Source organism: Schistocerca piceifrons, chromosome 3 (genome assembly GCF_021461385.2).
Source record: "Schistocerca piceifrons isolate TAMUIC-IGC-003096 chromosome 3, iqSchPice1.1, whole genome shotgun sequence".
Taxonomy (NCBI): Eukaryota; Metazoa; Arthropoda; class Insecta; order Orthoptera; family Acrididae; genus Schistocerca; species Schistocerca piceifrons.
In genome coordinates, this window is record NC_060140.1 from 158,837,616 (window position 1) to 158,852,366 (window position 14,751).

The 14,751-nt window shown below is 41.7% G+C and overlaps 1 protein-coding gene and 1 non-coding gene across 2 annotated transcripts in view; both read right to left on the reverse strand.

The window, feature by feature from the left end:
• Window positions 1–14,751, reverse strand: part of LOC124789886 (solute carrier family 22 member 7-like) — a 167,804-nt gene that overhangs the window by 86,776 nt on the left and 66,277 nt on the right. The gene's annotated exons all lie outside the window — the stretch shown is intronic.
• On the reverse strand, window positions 6,797–6,871 carry Trnas-cga. The gene has a single exon. It is a non-coding gene; the product is annotated as a tRNA-Ser (tRNA).

Consider the following 14,751-nt stretch of genomic DNA (forward strand, 5'->3'; position numbering starts at 1 on the left):
GGTAAAATACAGGGAGCGAAAGGCTATTTACAATTTGTACAGAAACCAGATGGCAGTTATAAGAGTCGAGAAGCATGAAAGGGAAGCATAGGTTGGGAAGGGTGTGAGACAGGGTTGTAGCCTCTCCCCGATGTTATTCAATCTGTATATTGAGCAAGCAGTAAAGTAAATAAAAGAAAAATTCGGAATAGGTATTAAAATCCAGGGAGAAGAAATAAAAACTTTGACGTTCACCGATGACATTGTAATTCTGTCACAGACAGCAAAGGACTTGGAAGGGCAGCTTAACGGAATGGACAGTGTCTTGAAAGGATGGTATAAGATGAACATCAACAAAAGCGAAAGGAGGATAATGGAATGTAGTCCAATTAAATCGGGTGATGCTGAGGGAATGAGATTAGGAAATGAGACACTTAAAGTAGTGAAGGAGTTTTGCTATTTGCGGAGCAAAATAACTGATGATGGTCGAAGTAGAGAGGATATAAAATGTAGACTGGCAATGACAAGGAAAGCGTTTCTGAAGAAGAGAAATTTGTTAACATCGAGTATAGATTTAAGTGTCACGAAGTCGTTTCTGAAAGTATTTGTATGGAGTGTATCCATATATGGAAGTGAAACCTGGACAATAAATATTTTCGACAAGAAAAGAATAGAAGCTTTCGAAATGTAGTGCTACAGAAGAATGTTGAAGATTAGGTTCGTAGATCGCGTAACTAATGAGGAGGTATTGAATAGGATTGGGGAGAAGATTAGTTTGTGGCACAACTTCACTAGAAGAAGGGATCGGTTGGTAGGACATGTCCTGAGGCATCAAGGGATCACAAATTTATCATTGTAGGGCAGCGTGGAGAGTAAAAATCGTAGAGGGAGACCAAGAGATGAGTACACTAAGCAGACTCAGAAGGATGTAGGTTGCAGTAGGTATTGGGAGACGAAGTAGCTTGCTCATCATAGACTAGCATGGAGAGCTGCATCAAACCAGTCTCAGGACTGAAGACCACAACAACAATCGAAGAAAGTAGTGAGCAGCTGCAGAGACAGACTTAACATCAGGATTGATAGTCAAGAATTAGATGCAGTTGTGGAATCTTATTAGCTAGACAGCAAAATAGCCCGTGACGGATGGAGTGAAGATGCCATCAAAAGTAGACCAGCACTGGAAAAAATGCATCCCTGGCAAGAAGTCTACTACTATAAAATATAAACCTTAATTTGAGGAAGACAGGTACGTTTGGAGCATAGCACTGCATAGTAGTGAAACATGGAATTTTAGAAAACCGCAACAGAAAGGAACCGAGACATTTGAAATGAGGTGTTACAGGCGAATGTTGAAAATTAGGTGTGTTGGTAAGATAAGGAATGAGCAGTTTGTGGGCCGAATCGGAGAGCAAAGGAATATATGGAAAACACTGTTAAGAAGGAACACGATAACAGGACATCTGTTAAGGTATCAGGAATTAACTTCGGTGGTACTACAAGAAGCTGTAGAGGGTAAATAAAGATATTGGTAAGTTTGGAAGTTGACAATGTCAAAGGCTTTGATGAAATCTGTCAAGTAGTTGTCATCCGTTTCCTTCACTAAGCTGCTGTTATGCTTACATGTTTACGGAAACCTGATTGGTATTTGTCTTATAGGCTGTTTCTAGTTAGGTAGATTGTTAGATTGTCATCGACTACATATTATCCGTATTTGTCCAGTAGACTGTTGGTAGTTAGCTAGCTTGTTAGGTGGTCGTGGACTACATATTCTGTGGCTTTGGGCAGTGGAGGAGCAACGGAAATACGTCAGAAATTAGAGGATGCAGTGGTTACGTCCTGTTTAGATAGTGGCTTCACTAGTCCTTGTTTCCAAGGCTTAAGAGAGAAAAAAACTTGTATTACAAATTCGACTTGAAGTCGCGCATGAGGTATGCTACCTGTATGATTAAAGAAGCTTCTTTGTGGTTCATGAATTGTTTAATTCTTAGTTAGCTACTGTGCATGTTTTCCTCTTACTTTTCCTTTCTTTTGGGAAACACATTTTTTGTATAACTGAGTACTTTTGTTAGTAAAATCTTGCCTTTTTCGTCTATGCCCTAGTAAGGATCAGAAGACATTCCCTAAACTATTTCTTGTGGCTCAGTTGCAGGTTCAGATAATTTAATATGTTCGAAGACTAGGTATGTATTCAGTCATTATCTCTTTCTGGTACACTCTAGGGAGTACATCACTAAAACTGTGTCATGATCACATATGTTAGGTGCAGATATTTGAGAGGTACGACATTCTCTATTTGTGGCTGTCGTGGAAAATATATATATCTCTGAATAGTGTTCGTGTGGTGGATAGGAGTAAGTGAAGTAGTGACACATTTCAACAGGAAAACATCCGCTTCAGTTTACATAGCAAGGACTACTTCACTAGCTGTTAGTATTTGCTCGCATGACGATTAGAGATTTGAAATCAATTTTGAAGCCAGCAAATAGTTTTATCTTAGGATGTCTGTAGAGGACACATGTCAGGCATTGTGTATTAAGGGACTTGACAGCGACGAACGTATATTCCACTTTCTTTTCTTTGTTATTGTTAGATGTTTGCAGCACAGTAGCTCGTAAGTCACACCTTCTCCATTCCCTATTCTGTTACATCCATTGTGCCTTCTAGATATACCAGAATTGGAATAGTTGGATTGAGTCAGGTCTTCGACGGATCTATTGCATGGAACGCTATGTCTTTAGATATACGATGGATCTAGTTCACATGCAACATGGAGCTCAGTGTGTTCAGGTGAAGAGTGTGCGAGGGTGCAAGGTTTGGACACTTGCGAGTCTGGGTCAGCGCTGGTGAGGGAACAAAGCAAATGGGAACGTGCTAATATGAGGGAGCAGAAGTTCCAGGAAGTGGAAGTGACAGGTATCGTGAGGGAGGAGGGAGATTCTGTGGCCAAGGCCAGTGGAGTTTTCAACAGACATTAAAAAGTCAGGTGGTCACAGGAAATGAAACTCAATAGAGAGAGCTAAAATAACCATTGCGTAACAGTACTGAAAGCAATACAAAGAGATGAATGAAGTCCTCTGTTAACGGTATTCATGATGATTGACAACATTCATATGATAATGAGGTGCTAAATAATATTGGAAGTAAGGCTAAGTTAAAGAAGTAATTGCCAAATTGTACAAGCAATAAAAACAGGAATTAATAATGAATGGCAACAAATCATTTAACACAATAGTTAAGTTACAGTTAACAGGAATCTACAATAACAATGTAAATACATAAACTAATCACAGCAACACATGACATAATGTTAGCTCCTAAAGCTCAGATTTTCAAGTTCATTTGCACTGAAAACTGATCTTTCTCCGTTTCGGCCTTCATCATTATCATGCCATCACTTTTCCTCTCGTTTTAGAGCCCAGATCCCGCAATCATGTTATTCATAATGTTAAATGTTTCAGAAATAAGATCGTGTTGTATTGTCAGACACGAAACGACGAGTTCCTTCTTCGCGTTGAAAATATCACTGTTATTGGTTTACATTTGGTAGATCCCGATGCCCTACATCCCACACTATACCTTCCGTCAATGTCATTCGGCGTATCAACACGTTGAGCTTCTCATGGACAGGATTCATCACTAATTTGTCTGTTTTCTGGGGTAATTAGTTTTTTGACTTGCCTGATTGGGTCCGCCAAGAATTCCTTTCCTGTGCCAAACTCTTCATTGCAGAGTAACACTTGCAACATATGTCCTCAATTATTTGCTGGATATACTCCAGTCTCTGCCTTGCGCTACAGTTTTTGCCCTCCAGCTTCCTCTAGTACCATGGAAGTCATTCCTTCATGTCTTAACAGATGACCTATCATCGTGTCGCTTCTCTTGTTAGTATTTTATACATATTCCTTTCCTATCAGATTTTGAGCAGAACTTCATTATTCCTTACCTTATCAGTCAGCCTAAATTTCAACATTCGTCTGTGGCATCACATCTCAAATTTTTCGATTCTCTTCTGTTCCGGTTTCCCCACAGTCCATGGTTCACTACCATACAATGCTGTACTCCACACGTACATTCTCAGAAACTTCTTCCTCAAATTAAGGTGTATGTTTGATACTAGTAGACTTCTGTTGGCCAGGAGTAGCCTTTCTGCCACTGCTAGTCTGCTTTTGATGTCCTCCGTACTCCGTCCGTCATTGGTTAATTTACTGGCAAGGTAGCAGAATTCCTTAACTTCATCTACTATGTGACTATTAACTCTGATGCTAGGTTTGTAGCTGTTCTCATTTCTACTACTTCTCATTACTTTCGTCTTTCTTCGGTTTACTCTCAGTCCATATTCTGTACTCATTAGATGTTCATTCCATTCAGCAGAAAATGTAATTCCTCTTCACATTCACTCAGGATAGCAATGGCATCAACGACTCATGTAATTGATATCCTTTCAGTTTGAATTTCAGTTTCACTCCTAAACCTTTGTTTTATTTCCATCATTGCTTCTTGAATGTATAGATTGAACAGTAGGTGTAAAGACTACAGTCCTGTCTTGCATCCTTTTTAATCCGAGCACTCTGGTCTTAGTCTTCCACTTTCATTATTACCTCTTGGCTCTTACACGTAGTGTGTATTACCACTTGCCCCAATTTTCTCGAAATGTCGAACATGTTGAACCAGATTACATTTTTGAACACTTTTTGTAGGGCGACAAATCCTGTGAACGTGTCTTGATTTTTCTTTAGTCTTGCTTCCATTATCAACCGTAACGTAAGAATTTGCTCTCTCTTGGCTTTACCTTGTTTTAAGTCAAACCGATCGTCATCTAGCAGTCTTCAATTTCCTTTTACATTCTTCTGTATATTATTCTTTTTAGTAACATAGATGCATGAGGTGTTAAACTGATTATGGGATAATTCTTCAACCTGTCAACTCTCGCAATCTTGAGAATTCTGTGGATAATATTTTTGAGAAAGTGATATTATATGGCCGGCCGGAGTGGCCGTGCGGTTCTGGGCGCTGCAGTCTGGAGCCGAGCGACCGCTACGGTCGCAGGTTCGAATCCTGCCTTGGGCATGGATGTGTGTGCTGTCCTTAGGTTAGTTAGGTTTAATTAGTTCTAAGTTATAGGCGACTGATGACCTCAGAAGTTAAGTCGCATAGTGCTCAGAGCCATTTTTTGATATTATATGCCGCCAGACTCACACATTCTACATACCAACGTCAATGGTCTACATCTACATCTACATTTATACTCCGCAAGCCACCCAACGGTGTGTGGCGGAGGGCGCTTTACGTGCCACTGTCATTACCTCCCTTTCCTGTTCCAGTCGCGTATGGTTCGCGGGAAAAACGACTGTCTGAAAGCCTCCGTGCGTGCTCTAATCTCTCTAATTTTACATTCGTGATCTCCTCGGGAGGTATAAGTAGGGGGAAGCAATATATTCGATACCTCATCCAGAAACGCACCCTTTCGAAACCTGGCGAGCAAGCTACACCGCGATGCAGAGCGCCTCTCTTGCAGAGTCTGCCACTTGAGTTTATTAAACATCTCCGTAACGCTATCACGGTTACCAAATAACCCTGTGACGAAACGCGCCGCTCTTCTTTGGATCTTCTCTATCTCCTCCGTCAGACCGATCTGGTACGGATCCCACACTGATGAGCAATACTCAAGTATAGGTCGAACGAGTGTTTTGTAAGCCACCTCCTTTGTTGATGGACTACATTTTCTAAGCACTCTCCCAATGAATCTCAACCTGGTACCCGCCTTACCAACAATTAATTTTATATGATCATTCCACTTCAAATCGTTCCGCACGCATACTCCCAGATATTTTACAGAAGTAACTGCTACCAGTGTTTGTTCCGCTATCATATAATCATACAATAAAGGATCCTTCTTTCTATGTATTCGCAATACATTACATTTGTCTATGTTAAGGGTCAGTTGCCACTCCCTGCACCAAGTGCCTATCCGCTGCAGATCTTCCTGCATTTCGCTACAATTTTCTAATGCTGCAACTTCTCTGTATACTACAGCATCATCCGCGAAAAGCCGCATGGAACTTCCGACACTATCTACTAAGTCATTTACATATATTGTGAAAAGCAATGGTCCCATAACACTCCCCTGTGGCACGCCAGAGGTTACTTTAACGTCTGTAGACGTCTCTCCATTGATAACAACATGCTGTGTCGACGTAAGAGATATAGGTCTATAGTTTTGCGCATCTGCTCGACGACCCTTCTTGAAGACTGGGACTATTAGCGCTCTTTTCCAATCGTTTGGAACCCTCCGTTCCTCTAGTGACTTGCGGTACACGGCTGTTAGAAGGGGGGCAAGTTCTTTCGCGTACTCTGTGTAGAATCGAATTGGTATCCCGTCAGGTCCAGTGGACTTTCCTCTATTGAGTGATTCCAGTTGCTTTTCTATTCCTTGGACACTTATTTCGATGTCAGCCATTTTTTCGTTTGTGCGAGGATTTAGAGAAGGAACTGCAGTGCGGTCTTCCTCTGTGAAACAGCTTTGGAAAAAGGTGTTTAGTATTTCAGCTTTACGCGAGTCATCCTCTGTTTCAATGCCATCATCATCCCGTAGTGTCTGGATATGCTGTTTCGAGCCACTTACTGATTTAACGTAAGACCAGAACTTCCTAAGATTTTCTGTCAAGTCGGTACATAGAATTTTACTTTCGAATTCAATGAACGCTTCACGCATAGCCCTCCTTACGCTAACTTTGAAATCGTTTAGCTTCTAGAATGAGACTTTCACTCTGCAGCGGAGTGTGCGCTGATATGAAACTTCCTGGCAGATTAAAACTGTGTGCCCGACCGAGACTCGAACTCGGGACCTTTGCCTTTCGCGGGCAATTGCTCTACCAACTGAGCTACCGAAGCACGACTCACGCCCGGTACTCACAGCTTTACTTCTGCCAGTACCTCGTCTCCTACCTTCCTTTCTTTCAGGAGTGCTAGTTCTGCAAGGTTCGCAGGAGAGCTTCTGTAAAGTTTGGAAGGTAGGAGACGAGGTACTGGCAGAAGTAAAGCTGTGAGTACCGGGCGTGAGTCGTGCTTCGGTAGCTCAGTTGGTAGAGCACTTGCCCGCGAAAGGCAAAGGTCCCGAGTTCTAGTCTCGGTCGGGCACACGGTTTTAATCTGCCAGGAAGTTTCGTTTAGCTTCTGTTTGTCTGAGAGGTTTTGGCTGCGTTTAAACTTGGAGTGGAACTCTCTTTGCTTTCGCAGTAGTTTCCTAACTTTGTTGTTGTACCACGGTGGGTTTTTCCCGTCCCTCAAAGTTTTACTCGGCACGTACCTGTCTAAAACGCATTTTACGATTGCCTTGAACTTTTTCCATAAACACTCAACATTGCCAGACTCACACATTCTACATACCAACGTCAATGGTCGTTTTGTTGCCACTTCCCTCAATAATTTTAGAAATGCTGATGAAATATTATCCTGTCTCTTCTCCCTTATTTGATCTTATCTCCTCCAAAGCACTTTTAAATTCTGATTCTAATACTGGATCCCCTGTTTCCTCTAAATCGACTCCTATTTCTCTTTCTGTCACATCAGACAAATCTTCCCCTTCATGAAGCTTTCAGTGTATTCTTTCCACGTACCCTCTCCCTCCTCAATACTTAACAATGGAATTCTTTTTGTAATACTAATGTTACCCCCTTGCTATTAATGTCATCGAAGGTTTTTTTGACTTTCCTGTATGCTGAGTTGTCATTCCGACATTGATTTCTTTTCCGATCTCTTCATATTTTTAATGCAGCCATTTCGTCTTAGCTTCCCTACACTTCCTATTTCTTTCATTCGTCAGCGACTTGTATTTCTGTATTTCTGAGTTTCCCGAAACGTTTTTGTACTTTATCCTTTTATCGATCCACTGAAGCATTTCTTCTTTTACCCGTGGTTTACTTGCAGTTACCTTCTTTCTACATACGTTTTTCTTTCAAACTTATGTGGTGGTCCTTTTAAGAGATGACCAGTCCTCTTCAACTGCACTGTTTACTGAGCTATTCCTTATTGCTGTATGTGTAGTCTTAGAGAACTTCAAGCGTGTCTCGTCATTCATGACTACTTCCGTATGCCACTTCCTTGCGTATTGATCCTTCATGACTAATGTCTTAAACTTCAGTGTACTCTTCATCACTACTGTATTGTGATCTGGGACTATATCTGCTCCTGGGTGCGCCGTACAATCCAGTATCTACTTCTGAATCTCTGCCTGATCATGATGTAATGTAACTGACTCACAGAACCCGGCCTCTTCCAAGTATAGCTCCTCATCCTGTGATTCTTGAACGGAGTATTCGCTATTACCAGGTGAAATTTATGGCGAAACTCAATTAGTCCTTCTTCTCTCTCATTCTTTGTCCCAAGTCCATATTCTCCTGTAACCCTTTCTTCTACTCCTTCCCCTACAACTGCATTCAGGTGGACCATGTCTACTTGATTTTCACCTCCAGTTACGTACTGCGTTGCCCTTTCAATATCCTCATATACTTTCTCTAAACGTCCTCAGCTTTCGACGTCGGCATGTTTACGTGAACTATTGTTGTCTGTGTTGGTTTGCTGTCGATTCTGATAAGATCACTGAACTTTTCACGGAAACACAATCTCTGTTCCACCTTCCTATTCATAACGAATCCCGCTCCCATTATACCATTTTCTCCTGCTGCTGGGCAGAGACCCTTGTCTTTGTTTACCATTTCACTTCACTTATCCCTTTTATATCTAGACTGAGCGTTTGCATTTCCCTTTTCGTATTTTATAGTTTCCCTACAATGTTAAAGCTTCTGACATTCCACGCCCCAAATCGCAGAACTTGATCCTTTCGTTGATCATGCAGTCTTTTTCTCATGGTCACCTTCTCTTGGTAGTCCCCTCCCAGAGATCCGTATAGGGGACTATTGCGGAATCTTTTGCAGGTGAAGAGACCATCAAGACACATTTTCAATTACAGGCCACATGTCGTGAGGATACACGTTACGTGTCTTTCATTCAGTGGGTTTCACTGCCTTTTGCCTTTTGTATCCTCTTGCCGTTGATCATTGCTGATCCTTCTGCCCTTAGGAGCAGTTTCCCGCGTCTGCCGTTGGCAGAATGAGGGTGATTTCTTATGCCTGAAGTCTTCGGCCGCCACTGCTGATTAATAATCAAAAATTGTGCACAGGCTGAATTCTAACGCGGGATCGAGGACGTTTTAATTACTAATCATAGACGCTACTTCTAGATCACGGGTGCAATCCGTCTGTGTCTCACTGCTGTTCTCTAGAGTCCCGAACAGACTATTTAGTCTCTAATATTGTTCAAATTCTTCAGATTTCCCGATCAATACTTTTAGAGCTGTCGTGTCTTATTCTCAGTTTTTTTTAAATGATTGGTTCTGAGCACGGACTTCTATCGCAGTTGAATCCAGAGTATGCTATATTTTCTCTGTCACTGCTGCAATGACAGCATGAGTGATGGTCTAAAAAACAACCCAAGCGTGTCCTGTGCTTGTAGAGGGGTGCTACCTAAACCTTGGTGACTGCGCTATAGCAGATGTCTGGCCAAGCGGCCGTAAATCTCGATGTTCTCGGCGGCCAAGCCATTAGCGATGCTGCATGCTATTCGATAGTTTTCCATTTTAAGAGCAGATTCAAGTAGGACAGTGTGCTGACTGTGAGAGGTGGCAGCATTCACTTAAACAAGAAAAATAAGTGGGTCTCGAAACGTATACTTCCCCAGAAAAACATGTGTTCATAGGATGGACTGCGCGACACCTTGTTCCAGACATTAGCTCCGTCAAATGTGTCTGTAGGGTATTATGATGTCTTACAATACTGTACCTACCATTAGGTGGTCTGCACACAGTTGTGTTGTTCGAGTCGTGTAGTAGTCTACGTTAGTTTTCGTCGAGTTTGTGTATCTTATTTTATCATACTGTCAACCCTCGGTAAGCATCATGGTGTTTTACCTTCATCCACATTCTCTGCCTCGTGATGACTGGGTGTTGCGTGCTGTCCTTAGGTTAGTTAGGTTTAAGTAGTTACAAGTTCTAGTGGACTGATGACCATAGATGTTAAGTCCCATAGTGCTCACAGCCATTTGAACCTTCTTCCACACACGTATTCACTTCATTATTGTTGGGCTGTTTGTAATTATAAATAGTGTACTACGTTTATATTTTTCTTCCAATACAGCTCGATAAGTGAAATGGCGGATACGATAAGTTGTTCTGACAAGTTGTTCGACCGACTTTTCCAGCATCTGAGGGACACAGGTAGTCTTGCACCTTGGATGACGACAGTGGAAGGCCTCGCACAATCCGCACGTCTGACATGTCTGACATGGAAGATCGTGTGCTACGTTTGGTGGAAGAAGGCCGTGGCACCAGTGTGCGACAATTAGCGGTAGCTGAAGGCGTGTCTGACTTTCTTATTTTGGGGGTACTTTACGTAGAATAACTGTACCCATATCAGCTGACGCGCGTTCAGGCAGTAAGGCCACAGGATCATCATCATGTCAGACGGTGGTTCTGCGAATGGCTGCAGTTCCAATGTTCACATCCAAGATTTTATTTACCGATGAGGCAGGGTTTACAAGACATGGCGTCATGATTGTCCCTAACGAATACGTATGGGCAGATGTAAATCCCCAAAGCAATTCACAGAGAGGGTTGGGATCCCAGACGGTAATATACGAACTTCTTACATGGGCAAATGTAAATCCCCTTTACAATTCAGAATTCAGGAAAGAGGGCATCAACAGCGATTCGCAGTCGACGTATGGACAGGTGTACTTGGCCATATATTAATGGGGCCACACGTGCTACCACAAAGGTTAACTAGGGCGCATTATATGGACGCTCTCATTTATGTATTCCCTACCTATCTGGGGGCTGTGCCATTGCAGCAACGAATACATCTACATCTACATGGATACTCTGAAAATCACATTTAAGTGCCTGGCCGAGGCTTCCCCCACCTTCACAATTGTCTGTTATTCCAATCTCGTATGGCGCGGGGAAAGAATGAACACCTGTGTCTTTCCGTACGTGCTCTGATTTCCCATATTTTATCGTGGTGATCGTTCCACCCTATGTAGGTCGGTGTCAGCAAAAGGTTTTCGCATTCGGAGGAGAAAGCTGGTGATTGGAATTTCGTGAGAAGATTCCGTGGCAATGAAAAACGCCTTTTCTTAATGATGTCCAGCCCAAATCCCGTTTAATTTCTGTGACACTCTCTCCTATATTCCGCGATAGTACAAAACGTGCTGCCTTTCTTCGAACTGCCGTCAAGGTTGGCCGAGCGGTTCTAGGCGCTACAGTCTGAAACCGCGTGACCGCAACGGTCGCAGGTTCGAATCCTGCCTCGTGCATGGATGTGTGTGTTGTCCTTAGATTAGTTAGGTTTAAGTAGCCCTAAGTTCTAGGGGAATGATGACCTCAACAGTTAAGCCCAATAGTGCTCAGAGACTTTTGAACCTTTTTTTTCTTTGAACATTTTCGGTGTACACCGTCAGTCCTATCTGCTAAGGATCCCACACCACGCAGTAGTGTTCTAAAAGAGGCAGTCTCCTTAGTAGGTCCGTTACACTTTATAAGTGTCCTGGCAATAATACGCAATCTTTGGTTAGCCTTCCCACAACATTTTATATGTATTCTTCTAATTTAAGTTATTCGTAATTGCAATACCTAGGTATTTAGTTAAATTTACGGCTTTTGGATTAGACTGATTTATCGTGTATCCGAAGTTTATCGAGTTCCTTTCAGCATTGATGTGGATGAACTCACACTTTTCGTTATTTGGGGTCAACTGAGACTTCTCGCAACACTCAGATATCTTTTCTAAATCGTTTTGCAGTTTGATTTGATCTTCTGATGACTTTATTAGTCGATAAACGACCGCGTCGTCTGCAAACAACCGAAGACGGCTGCCCAGATTGTTTCCAGAATCGTTCACACAGATAAGGAACAGCAAAGGGCCTATAACACTACCTTGTGGAACGCCAGAAATCACGTCTGTTTTACTCAGTTACTACGAAATGTGACCTCTCTGAGAGGACATCACAAATCCAGTCACAAAACTGAGACATTATTCCATAAGCACGCAATTTCACTACGAGCCGCTTGTGTGGTACAGTGTCAAAAGCCTTTCGGAAATCCAGAAATAAGGGTATGCTTCATGTATGATGGCGCACCAGCACACTTTCCTCACAATGTGAGCACGAACATCTCACGCAGACATTTCAGGACCTCCAGATTGGTCGGGAGTGGGAGAGGGGGTGGGGTGTTGGGATACACACCTTGGCCTGCTCATTCCCCACACCTCAACCAACTATATTTTTGGTTATGTGAGCATTTGAAGGAACTGGTCTACGCGCGGATACTACAGGGTCTTCAACCCGATCCAGCAGGTACAACTACAAACGGGTATACTTCATTCCTTACGCCGATGGGCAGAATGGTGCATTGCCATGAATGGACGTCGCATTGAGCATCTTCTATAAACACGTGTTTATCGCATAAAATATGCATTTGCGGATCGATGTTTCTTGGACTTATCTCAGAACGTATGCATTTTCGCATGTATATTGAAGTAATTTTTGTTGTTTTGATGAATAGTGTTACCTCCCAAAGCATTCGACCCTTTTTTGAATACCCTGAATGTACTCAAAATGAATTGTTAATGTGACGCTAGGTACGCCTCTCATGAAATTTCTAATATATAGAAAAGCGTATCTGCGTAATAGCAGCTTCAAATTGCAGATAAACTTATTCACTAGCCTCCTCTACGTAGCCGATTCCGTTTTATGTATTCCATGTACTTACACCCACGTATTTGATGGTTTTACAGCTACCAAAGACATTTCGTCTGTCGTGGAACCATGAAATAACAGGTCCACCGAGCAAAGAGTATTTATATCAAAACGTACTTTTCTTTCATGATCATCAACGGTCAATACGCGCACCAAATGTAAACAGAAATAATCTGGAAACTGATGATGTCACTAATGTAGATACTGTTCGCAAGTCAAGTGAATAGGATGGTTTTTCGTTTTTTCTTTTATTTCAGTCTATCGTCAAAAAAGTTTGGCGTCGAACTGTCGATTTCAGTGTGTGACCTTCCTTCATATAGCGATTTCCTTCTTAAATTTACAGAGCCTTCTGACTCTGTCATAAGCCATTCACGGCACTAGTTTCACAACCTGCAGCACAGTAGCGAATTAATATAGTGATCGAAGAGTTTCACAATGTCACTTTTCACTGCACTGTACGATCACAAAATTGATCGCCCTACAGTCATTTTCTGTTTGATGATGGTCACCAAAGACCGGATATGAAAGTCAAACTAGATGTTTTGGGATCGCATAGTGAAATATAAGAACTTCTTATCTTTCTGGATTCACTATTCTTATTCAAGACTTTGCCGCAGTTTGTGAACTATGTTATCATGTTTAAAGGCTGTGACGCTCGACCCCTCACCGTCATTATCTGATATCTTTTACTAAAATTAAAGCCCGACCTCTCCTCAACAACCTTCTGACTTGTTGGAAATAGACAAATGAACATAATAACTTATAGGTTTGGTAGGCATAACACGGTTTTGGACCAATCACGTGTTGTTCCCTTGCTGATGCCCGCGGGATAGATGTTAACATTTGAGAGGCTCATATTTACTCTGGACTGGATATAAAAACAGACCGTATTCTATGAAGATAAAGTCTTATTTTCATTTCCGAATAGTAAAAGAGGTGATCTGGCTCAGCAGGAAGCCGGTAACATTTATAATTAATCAGACATCCATTAATGACTAATGGTAAGCGGGCATTTCTTGACAGTTGCCGAATATATATATATATATATATATATATATATATATATATATATATATATATATATGTGTGTGTGTGTGTGTGTGTGTGTGTGTGTGTGTGTGTGTGTGTGTGTGTGTGTGTGTGTTTCCCAGTGGCACTGTGATGGTGCGAGTCTTAGGATAAGAGTTCGTTCATGGTTCCTCTATTTTTGGTCATGCGTCTCCTGACTGTTTTGGTATCACTAGCAGCCAAAGTTTATACTCTTTGTGGCTTTCTCTAACAGAATGGAAATAGCTGACGAGTGTATCCATCATTCCCTTCAGTTTACGGTTTTCCGCATTTTTCTTCTCTCGTAAGTGCGGGAGGGAATTTATTAGACTTGTCAGTCCTTCTAATTAGATACAAATTTTTCGTGTAACATCAGTATCTCAAACAAGTAAATTATACAATTTTCAAGTGTATTTACGTCCTATGATATAGTTGCAACAGTGTTATCCTCTAAGGGTGAATTCTTAGAAATATCTTTCTCAGTTGCAGGCCCACATTTAATCACTACAGACATCTTTTACTGAAGAGCACTCTCTTTGCTCTTCAGATTTTTAGGTTGTTGTTTCGCCCACCATTATTTGTTTAGATTTCGGGGCAGCAACAAAGTGATAAGATATTTTAAGACACAGCTTGTCACTACCATCATTTCTGTCACTCCTCAGTATTTGGTCTACGTCTGCTTGCCTTCAAACTACATTCTGCACTTGGCAAACCATTCCATTCAAGTTCTGGCATTCTTCCTCATCTTCACAGAGAACAACAAAGTCATTAGCATGCCCAAATACTGAAATATAATAAATTTGGATGTTTCTCCCAGTACTGTGTCTTCCTATTATTTCCTTATATTCTTCTTCGGCATACATGTCAATCGGCAAAGTTAGAGCAATATATGTTGCTATCATGGCGCAGGGTAACAGG